This window comes from Tamandua tetradactyla, chromosome 6 (assembly GCF_023851605.1).
Source record: "Tamandua tetradactyla isolate mTamTet1 chromosome 6, mTamTet1.pri, whole genome shotgun sequence".
Classification (NCBI taxonomy): Eukaryota; Metazoa; Chordata; class Mammalia; order Pilosa; family Myrmecophagidae; genus Tamandua; species Tamandua tetradactyla.
The window spans coordinates 125,242,961-125,253,441 of record NC_135332.1 but is presented as its reverse complement, the minus strand read 5'-3'; the positions used below and the strand labels follow the sequence as shown (position 1 = coordinate 125,253,441).

The window sequence follows — 10,481 nt, the reverse complement described above, 5'->3', positions numbered from 1 at the left end:
CAGGATATCCTTAGGACCCCTTGGGGACCTGTTACTAGCAAGGAGTGCTTCATTCTACTCTTTAAACGTTAGTACCTTTATCTTTTTATTATTTTTTCATACCAGAACAAAGTGTTATATTAAAAAAAGTTCTAATCAGAAAAATCTGGTTAAATTCAACATTAATTCAAGCCAATATAAACCAACAGATTCCAAGAGAAAAGCAATCAACCACAGACGTGTCTTTGGTGGAAAAATTTTAAGTTGCCTACTTAAACAAGCTGTCCTCATCCCCAAGCCCAACTCTGTATCAGTTTTGTTTTTTCAAAAATAGGTTTCAAGGGGACCCGGCACCAAGGGATTGAGAACGCCTTCTTGACGTTCCAAAAGAGGGGAAGAGAGAAAAGACAAAATAAAGTTTCAGTAGCTGAGAGACTTCAGAGTCAAGAAGTTATTCTTATGCATTATACAGATATCCCCTATTTAGTTTATGGTGTATTGGAATGGCTGGGAGGGAAGTACCTGAAACTGTTCAGCCTTGATTCTTGAAGACGACTGTATAACGATAAAACTTACAATGTGACTGCATGATTATGGAAACCTTGTGTCTGATGCTCCTTTTATCCAGGGTATGGACAGATGAGTAAAAAATATATGGATAAAAAAATAAATAGGGGAGGATAAGGGTAAAATAATCTGGGTAGATGGAAATACTAGTGGTCAATGAGAGGAAGGGGTAAGGGGGTATGATATGTATGAGTTTTTTCTTTTTCCTTTTTTTCTTTTTTTGGAGTGATGCACGTGATCATGATGATGAATACGCAGCTATGAAATAATACTGTGAGCCACTGATTGTACACCATGGATGGAATGTATGTGTGTGAAGATCTGTCAATAAAAATATTTTTAAATAAATAAAGAAATAAATAGATTTCAGGATACATCAAAGTAAACATATAGATACTCTTTAGCAGTAAAAATTTAACAATTAAATTTAAAGATATAGCAAAAAACCAAATATGACAACACATATGAATAATTTATGCCATAACTTTTTCAATTCCAGAAAACTAACATAGGGAAATCTCACTGAATGGTGATATTCAGAAAATGAGAGCTAATAACAGGTAGAATTCTAACATTTTCCTAGCGACTAAGCCATATAATGGCAGTTTAGGAATACTATTAACATGAAGCTTTTCTTCTTTTCCACCCAGTTGTTTTATTTAGATAAATCTGGCTATCACTGAATACATGTATAAATCTGGGTAACTTTTTTTCTTACTCAATTGCTACAATTTCTTTCTGTTTACCATTCCCTTAATTTTCTCTGGTAATGTTTTTCATTTTATTTGACCAGTTGAATTCAAAAGTTTTGGAACCTACTTTGGTGTCAACACTTATTGGAGTAGCACTTGGAAAATGCAATCCTAGAAAAGGCAAATTTTAACAATTGCAGTGGCCTGACAAAGTTAAGCATCCATTTGCAATGTGACAATGCTCTGGGCTGAATGGCTTGGGACCCAGAGAAGGGCTTCATTTGGGTCCCATGGCCCAGGAGGATATGCGAGTATCCTGGGTTGAAACTATTTCTGCAAACACCCACCCATTTAAGTCTTCAATAAATACAAAGCACCATTTTAAACCATTTCAGTAGAATTTAAAAATATGTTGCATTTCTATTGGCCTGTTTTGCTTGGAAGCAGTTCATAAAAGAGAAGATAAAACAGTTAATTGGTTGCTACTGCAAGCTCTTTAGACTTCCTGTTCTCCAAGACTCAGCAGTTTTTTGCAGGCAGTAATGGTATTCTTCATCAGCATGGCCATGGTCATGGGACTGACGCCCCCAGGCACTAGAGTTATGAAGCTGGTTTTCTTTCTGACTTCAAAATCCATATCTCTGAGCAATTTGGGCTTAGAGGTTACAGAATCTTCAACTCTGTTTATTCACATCAACGACCGCCGCTCCTTCCTTTATCTGCCGTGATCAGATTTGGAATGCTTGCAGCAGATATCACAATATCTGCAAGCCGTTTGGGAGTATAGCGCTGAGATATTGTAATGGTGGCATTGCCTCCAGGACTTTCATGCACGCCATCTGTGTGGAGTAACATTGTGATGGGCATTCCAACATCCTTTGACCTTCCAGTCACAACTATATCTTCCCTGGTGTTGGAATTCCAGTTCACTTAATCATTTCCTGCACACCCCATGGTGTGTAGCGGGGAGTATGGAATATTGGTCCAAACACATTCATCCTACGTTAATGACGTGAAAGCCATCAACATCCGTGTCTGTAGAAAGAGCACTGTTGACCTTGCTCTAATCAGTGTGCTCTGGAAGAGGCAGCTGAGCAAGGAGGCCATCTACAATTGTCAGCATTATTTAGTTTATTGATCAAATTCAACAATTCTTCCTCTGAAATGGAAGCTGGTTTCAAAATTGCTTCACAGCTGATTCCCACATTCCCGGCTGCCCAGGTCTTGTTGAGGACATGGTAGTGACTGGCCGGATTCTTGCCAACCAGAACCACGCTCAGCTGTGGCCACCTGTTGCCCTAGGCCACCCACTCTTCCACCTCCTGCCACACTTCCTGCTTGATCTGCTGGGCAAGTTTCTTTCCAGAAACGATAACAGATTTGTTTCAAGCTGCTGAATGGTAGAAGGGGCGATAGTGGAGGCGGCAGCGCTGTGCAGGCCACCGCAGCCAGGAGGCCAATGTGGACACAAGAGAGAAATCAGCCATGACCAGGGCTGCTGCCCGCACCAGAGTACTGATATCATAATGTCTTCTCAGCTATGCAATCACCACTCTCTATTAACTTATTTATTTAGCATTTGATTCATCCACGTAACTCTATTCACACTTCATGTAGGATGCAATTTAAGAGTCAAACCCAGCAGCAGTATTGGTTATAACAGGCTTCCTAATTGTCTTTTGATAGGCTGAAGTGTGGGTTTTCTTGCAAAGAAAAATTGTTGGAAAAGCCCGTTGATTTGGGGTAAATAAATTGCTAAGGTATGATGCCTTTTATAGGATGGTGCATATGATCATCATGCAATAGGCCAAAAAAATGGTTTTACCTAAGAAGACATGGGAAGTTCTTGAAAGATTAGGTGGTTATCATTTTCAGACAGCCTCAAATACAGCTTTAAAGTTCCAAGATAAACCAGATTCTTCCGTTTAGGGATCAGGTGGTTTATCTATCCATGAGCTAAATTGTCTTTCGGTTTTCCTGCCTTTCAGTCTGTCCTCTGAACATGAAATTGGAGAGACACCTCTTTAAAGAGATTCATACACTTTTTATCCCAGTCTTCTGCATCAATCGTATTTCCAGATGACTCTAACTGAAAAGTGAGCTAGAATAGGGCAAACCATGATCCACTGGCATCTGGCCATCAGCCTACTTTTTATTTATTATTATTAATTAAAGAAAAAAAGAAATTAACACAACATTTAGAAATCATTCCATTCTACATATGCAATCAGTAATTCTTAACATCATCACATAGATGCATGATCATCATTTCTTAGTACATTTGCATCGATTTAGGAAAAGAACTAACAAAATAACAGAAAAAGATATAGAATGATAATATAGAGAAAAAAATAAAAATAGTAATAATAATAAAAAAAGAAAGAAAAAAACAAAAAACACAAACAAACAAAAAAAAAACAAAACTATAGCTCAGATGCAGCTTCATTCAGTGTTTTAACATAATTACATTACAATTAGGTATTAGTGTGCTGTCCATTTTTGAGTTTTTGTATCTAGTCCTGTTGCACAGTCTGTATCCCTTCAGCTCCAATTACCCATTATCTTACCCTGTTTCTAACTCCTGCTGGTCTCTGTTACCAATGACATATTCCAAGTTTATTCTCAAATGTCGGTTCACATCAGTGGGACCATACAGTATTTGTCCTTTAGTTTTTGGCTAGACTCACTCAGCATAATGTTCTCTAGGTTCATCCATGTTATTACATGCTTCATAAGTTTATTCTGTCTTAAAGCTGCATAATGTTCCATCGTACGTATATACCACAGTTTGTTTAGCCACTCTTCTGTTGATGGACATTTTGGCTGTTTCCATCTCTTTGCAATTGTAAATAATGCTGCTATAAACATTGGTGTGCAAATGTCTGTTTGTGTCTTTGCCCTCAAGTCCTCTGAGTAGATACCTAGCAATGGTATTGCTGGTTCATATGGCAATTCTATATTCAGTTTTTTGAGGAACCGCCAAACTGCCTTCCACAGTGGTTGCACCATTTGACATTCCCACCAACAGTGGATAAGTGTGCCTCTTTCTCCGCATCCTCTCCAGCACTTGTCATTTTCTGTTTTGTTGATAATGGCCATTCTGGTGGGTGTGAGATGATATCTCATTGTGGTTTTGATTTGCATTTCTCTAATGGCCAGGGACATTGAGCATCTCTTCCTGTGCCTTTTGGCCATTTGGATTTCCTCTTCTGAGAGGTGTCTGTTCAAGTCTTTTTCCCATTTTGTAATTGTGTTGGCTGTCTTTTTGTTGTTGAGTTGAACAATCTCTTTATAAATTCTGGATACTAGACCTTTATCTGATATGTCGTTTCCAAATATTGTTTCCTATTGTATAGGCTGTCTTTCTACTTTCTTGATGAAGTTCTTTGATGCACAAAAGTGTTTAATTTTGAGGAGCTCCCATTTATTTATTTCTTTCTTCAGTGCTCTTGCTTTAGGTTTAAGGTCCATAAAACCGCCTCCAATTGTAAGATTCATAAGATATCTCCCTACATTTTCCTCTAACTGTTTTATGGCCTTAGACCTAATGTTTAGATCTTTGATCCATTTTGAGTTAACTTTTGTATAGGGTGTGAGATACGGGTCCCCTTTCATTCTTTTGCATATGGATATTCAGTTCTCTAGGCACCATTTGTTGAAGAGACTGTTCTGTCCCAGGTGAGTTGGCTTGACTGCCTTATCAAAGGTCAAATGTCCATAGATGAAAGGGTCTATATCTGAGTACTCTATTCGATTCCATTGGTCGATATATCTATCTTTATGCCAATACCATGGTGTTTTGACCACTGTGGCTTCATAATATGCCTTAAAGTCAGGCAGCGTGAGACCTCTAGCTTCGTTTTTTTTCCTCAAGATACTTTTAGCAATTCGGGGCACCCTGCCCTTCCAGATAAATTTGCTTATTGGTTTTTCTATTTCTGAAAAATAAGTTGTTGGGATTTGGGTTGGTATTGCATTGAATCTGTAAATCAATTTAGGTAGGATTGACATCTTAACTATATTTAGTCTTCCAATCCATGAACACTGTATGCCCTTCCATCTATTTAGGTCTTCTGTGATTTCTTTTAACAGCTTTTTGTAGTTTTCTTTGTATAGGTTTTTTGTCTCTTTAGTTAAATTTATTCCTAGGGGTTTTATTCTTTTAGTTGCAATTGTAAATGGGATTTGTTTCTTGATTTCCTCCTCAGCTTGTTCATTGCTAGTGTATAGAAATGGTACAGATTTTTGAATGTTGATCTTGTAACCTGCTACTTTGCTGTACTCATTTATTAGCTCTAGTAGTTTTGCTGTGGATTTTTCCGGGTTTTCGACGTATAATATCATATCGTCTGCAAACAGTGATAGTTTTACTTCTTCCTTTCCAATTTTGATGCCTTGTATTTCTTTTTCTTGTCTAATTGCTCTGGCTAGAACCTCCAACACGATGTTGAATAATATTGGTGATAATGGACATCCTTGTCTTGTTCCTGATCTTAAAGGGAAAGTTTTCAATTTTTCCCCATTGAGGATGATATTAGCTGTGGGTTTTTCATATATTCCCTCTATCATTTTAAGGAAGTTCCCTTGTATTCCTATCTTTTGAAGTGTTTTTAACAGGAAAGGATGTTGAATCTTGTCAAATGCCTTCTCTGCATCAATTGAGATGATCATGTGATTTTTCTGCTTTGATTTGTTGATATGGTGTATTACATTAATTGATTTTCTTATGTTGAACCATCCTTGCATACCTGGGATGAATCCTACTTGGTCATGATGAATAATTCTTTTAATGTGTTGTTGGATTCGATTTGCTAGAATTTTGTTGAGGATTTTTGCATCTATATTCATTAGAGAGATTGGTCTGTAGTTTTCTTTTTTTGTAATATCTTAGCCTGGTTTTGGTATGAGGGTGATGTTGGCTTCATAGAATGAATTAGGTACTTTCCCTCCACTTCGATTTTTTTGAAGAGTTTGAGGAGAATTGGTACTAATTCTTTCTGGAATGTTTGGTAGAATTCACATATGAAGCCATCTGGTCCTGGAATTTTCTTTTTAGGAAGCTTTTGAATGACTGATTCGATTTCTTTACTTGTGATTGACTTGTTGAGGTCATCTATTTCTTCTTGAGTCAAAGTTGGTTGTTCATGTCTTTCCAGGAACCCATCCATTTCATCTAAATTGTTGTATTTATTAGTGTAAAGTTGTTCATAGTATCCTGTTATTACCTCCTTTATTTCTGTGAGGTCAGTGGTTATGTCTCCTCTTCCATTTCTGATCTTATTTATTTGCATCCTCTCTCTTCTTCTTTTTGTCAATCTTGATAAGGGCCCATCAATCTTATTGATTTTCTCATAGAACCAACTTCTGGTCTTATTGATTTTCTCCATTGTTTTCATGTTTTCAATTTCATTTATTTCTGCTCTAATCTTTGTTATTTCTTTCCTTTTGCTTGCTTTGGGGTTAGTTTGCTGTTCTTTCTCCAGTTCTTCCAAGTGGACAGTTAATTCCCGAATTTTTGCCTTTTCTTCTTTTCGGATATAGGCATTTAGGGCAATAAATTTCCCTCTTAGCACTGCCTTTGCTGCGTCCCATAGGTTTTGATATGTTGTGTTTTCGTTTTCATTCGCCTCGAGATATTTACTAATTTCTCTTGCAATTTCTTCCTTGACCCACTTGTTGTTTAAGAGTGTGTTGTTGAGCCGTCACGTATTTGTGAATTTTCTGGCACTCCACCTATTATTGATTTCCAACTTCATTCCTTTATGATCCGAGAAAGTGTTGTGTATGATTTCAATCTTTTTAAATTTGTTAAGACTTGCTTTGTGACCCAGCATATGGTCTATCTTTGAGAATGATCCATGAGCACTTGAGAAAAAGGTGTATCCTGCTGTTGTGGGATGTAATGTCCTATAAATGTCTGTTAAGTCTAGCTCATTTATAGTAATATTCAAATTCTCTATTTCTTTATAATCCTCTGTCTAGATGTTCTGTCCATTGATAAGAGTGGTGAATTGAAGTCTCCAACAATTATGGTATATGTGTCTATTTCCCTTTTCCGTGTTTGCAGTGTATTCCTCATGTATTTTGGGGCATTCTGGTTCGATGCATAAATATTTATGATTGTTATGTCTTCTTGTTTAATTGTTCCTTTTATTAGTAGATAGTGTCCTTCTTTGTCTCTTTTAACTGTTTTACATTTGAAGTCTAATTTGTTGGATATTAGTATAGCCACTCCTGCTCTTTTCTGGTTGTTATTTGCATGAAATATCCTTTCCCAACCTTTCACTTTCAACCTATGTTTATCTTTGGGTCTAAGATGTGTTTCCTGTAGACAGCATATAGAAGGATCCTGTTTTTTAATCCATTCTGCCAGTCTATGCCTTTTGATTGGGGAATTCAGTTCATTAATATTTAGTGTTATTACTGTTTGGAGAATATTTTCCTCTACCATTTTGCCTTTTGTATTATATATATCATATCTGATTTTCCTTCTTTCTACACTCTTCTCCATACCTCTTTCTTCTGTCTTTTCATATCTGACTCTAGTGCTCCCTTTAGTATTTCTTGCAGACCTGGTCTCTTGGTCACAAATTCTCTCAGTGACTTTTTGTCTGAAAATGTTTTAATTTCTCCCTCATTTTTGAAGGACAATTTTGCTGGATATAGAAGTCTTGGTTGGCTGTTTTTCTCTTTTAGTAATTTAAATATATCATCCCACTGTCTTCTAGCTTCCATGGTTTCTGATGAGAAATCTACACATAGTCTTATTGGGTTTCCCTTGTATGTGATGGATTGTTTTTCTCTTGCTGCTTTTAAGATCCTCTCTTTCTCTTTGACCTCTGACATTCTAACTAATAAGTGTCTTGGAGAACGCCTATTTGGGTCTATTCCCTTTGGGGTGCGCTGCACTTCTTGGATCTGTAATTTTAGGTCTTTCATAAGAGTTGGGAAATTTTCAGTGATAATTTCTTCCATTAGTTTTTCTCCTCCTTTTCCCTTCTCTTCTCCTTCTCGGACACCCACAACACGTATATTTGTGTGCTTCATATTGTCACTCAGTTCCCTGATCCCCTGCTCAAATTTTTCCATTCTTTTCCCTATAGTTTCTGTTTCTTTTTGGAATTCAGATGTTCCATCCTCCAATTCACTAATTCTAGCTTCTGTCTCTTTAAATCTACCATTGTAGGTATCCATTGTTTTTTCCAGCTTTTTTACTTTGTCCTTCACTCCCATAAGTTCTGTGATTTGTTTTTTCAGTTTTTCTATTTCTTCTTTTTGTTCAGCCCATGTCTTCTTCATGTCCTCCCTCAATTTACTGATTTGGTTTTTGAAGAGGTTTTCCATTTCTGTTCGTATATTCAGCATTAGTTGTCTCAGCTCCTGTATCTCATTTGAACTATTGGTTTGTTCCTTTGACTGGGCCATATCTTCAATTTTCCGAGTATGATCCGTTATCTTCTGCTGGCGTCTGGGCATTTAATCAGATTTCCCTGGGTGTGGGACCCAGCAGGTTGAAAGATTTTTCTGTGAAATCTCTGGGCTCTGTTTTTCTTATCCTGCCCAGTAAGTGGCGCTCGTGGTGCTCGTCTGTCTGCGGGTCCCACCAGTAAAAGACGCTGTGGCTCCTTTAACTTTGGAAAACTCTCGCTGTAGGGGAGGGTCACCAGCCGCAGCAGCTTTGGGGAGTGCCAATCTGAATCTCACAGCCGGCCTGGGAATCTGCACGTGGGGAGGGTCACCGGCCTCCGCAGCTTGGGGGAGTGCCTGTCCAAATTTCCCAGCCGGCCCAGGGCGCCAAGCATGGTGGGGGGGCGACGGCCGCCGCAGCTTGGGGGAGTGCCTATCCACCATTCCCAGCCAGACCGGGAAGCCACGTGTTTGGAAAGGACCCCAGTCGCCGGTCTCCGCGGCTTGGGGGATCTCCGATCCAATTCTCCCAGCTGGTCCGGGGCGCCGCACGTGGGCAGGGGCACCAGCCACCGCGGCTTAAGGGGATCGCCTGTCCAATTCTCCCAGCCGGCCCGGGAAGGAGGGAGGGAGGGACTCCGGCCGCCTGCCGCCGCGGCCTGGGGAAGCACGTGCCCCTCGGTAATCTCACCGCAGTGGGTTCTCCCAGCCAGTCAGCCATTCCAGAATGGGGTACGCTGTCTTCTTGGTCTCTGTTGTGGCTCCGGGAGCTGTTCTGTACCATTTCTACTTCCCTAGTAGCTTTTCTGGAGGAGGAACTAAGACCCGCGCATCTTACCAAGCCGCCATCTTCTCCGGAAGTCTCTCAGCCTACTTTTGTAAAGTTGTAAATATTTCTATCTTACTCTCCAGATAAAGAATACTGACCACTGATCTAGAACATTCACAATGTATTCCTCAAACCAAGCTAACAGTATTTTGGGTTTCATAGTAAAGTTTTGCTTCGGTTAGTTGGAAAAAAAAAGTATTTTCTGATGTAGAAATACTTATTAAATGCCATTGATAAAAAAAATCCATTCTGTATTAATGATGCTTTTAATTATTAAACAAGAAATACCATTACACTGAAATGTACCTCAAAATATTATTTTTAATTCCCTTGTCTCCTTTATTAAATTAACCAACAAAATTCAATCAGCCACAAATGAGTAAACAATATGGATAAAAAATAAACATATAATGGGGGGACAAAGGTTAAAATAAATCGGGTAGATGGAAATATTAGTGGTCAATGAGAGGGAGGGGTAACAGGTATGGTATGTATGAGTTTTTTTTCTTTTTTCTTTTTATTTCTATTTCTGGAATGTTACAAATGTTCTAAAGCATTATCATAGTGATAAATACACATAACTATGTGATGTTGAGCCATCGATTGTACACCATGTATGGAATGTTTGTATGTTAAGAATGTTTGTATGTTAAGAATGTTTGTATGTTAAGATTTATCAACAAAAATACTTTAAAAAAATTCAATCAGGTTCATTTCCCAGAACCTGCCCATGTGAAAAGAAAAAATTCAATCAGTCAAGCTGGTTTTCTGGATAAGGTTAGTTGTTCTTTTGTTTTTGTTGTTTGTTTGTTTGTTTTTGAAGTGAATTTCTAATATATATGCTATCCAGGGAATCTCTATTTCTATTCCCCATATATAAAACAATTTATTTGGAAATAATTACTTATAATTTTATTTCTAATAACATTAACATTGACATTTGAGACCATAATAGATACTAACACAGTCTGATTTTCTTCTTTTAAATGAAAAGTGATAAACCACCA

General features: G+C 38.0%; 1 pseudogene; it reads right to left on the bottom strand.

The window, feature by feature from the left end:
- Nucleotides 1-1,709: 1,709 nt before the first annotated feature.
- Nucleotides 1,710-2,725, bottom strand: LOC143686339 (bifunctional methylenetetrahydrofolate dehydrogenase/cyclohydrolase, mitochondrial pseudogene; annotated as a pseudogene).
- Nucleotides 2,726-10,481: the final 7,756 nt, after the last annotated feature.